Here is a 694-nt window from a genome sequence, read left to right as displayed (position 1 = left end):
ATCCCAAATCCCAAAGGGTTTTTCCAGCCCTAAAATCCCAAATCCCAAAGGGCTTTTCCAGCCCTAAAATCCCAAATCCCAGAGGGCCTTTCCAGCCCTAAAATCCCAAAGGACTGAGGGGGTTCCTGCAGGATTTGGGGGATTGGGAAGGGCATTGGAGCTGGGCAGGGATATCTGGGAACATCCAGTGGGAACATCCTGGGGCGTCTCCAAGGAACCAGCCCGAAAAACCCTCCTGGGTGTGGGATCGCTCTCCTGGATGTGGGATCGCTCTCCTGGATGTGGGATCCCGTGGGATTTGGGATTCCCTGGGGTTTGGGATCCCCTGGGATTTGGGATCCCCTGCATGGGGTGTGGGAGATCTCCCGGCCATGGGATCAACCACCAACTTTGAGGGTTGAGATTTGGGATTTTTGGGCATTGGGAGCCGGTTTTTGTGGCGCAGCCGGAGCGGGCTGTGCTCCACTCGGATTTCCGGGATGAATCCCGCGTTTCCCTGTTCCTCCACTCGGATTTCCGGGATGAATCCCACATTTTCCCCGTTCCCAGATGCACGACACTCATGAAGCATTTGGGATTTTTGGGGGGTTTGGAACCGTTTGTTGTGGCACAGTCAGAGTGGGCTGGGATTTCTGGGATGAATCCCACATTTCCCAGTTCCTGCACTCAGATTTCCGGGATAAATCCCTCATTT

The 694-nt window shown here is 54.8% G+C and overlaps 1 protein-coding gene across 1 annotated transcript in view; it reads left to right on the top strand.

Annotated features, from left to right (window-relative positions):
• SUGP1 (SURP and G-patch domain containing 1) overlaps positions 1 to 694 on the top strand; it is a 22283-nt gene that overhangs the window by 15374 nt on the left and 6215 nt on the right. The window lies entirely within an intron of this gene.

The sequence above is a fragment of the Corvus kubaryi genome, unplaced genomic scaffold (genome assembly GCF_017639235.1).
Source record: "Corvus kubaryi isolate FWS band 111438036 unplaced genomic scaffold, C.kubaryi_AGA036_p1.0 37262, whole genome shotgun sequence".
Lineage (NCBI taxonomy): Eukaryota > Metazoa > Chordata > Aves > Passeriformes > Corvidae > Corvus > Corvus kubaryi.
This window is presented reverse-complemented; position numbering and strand designations above follow the sequence as displayed.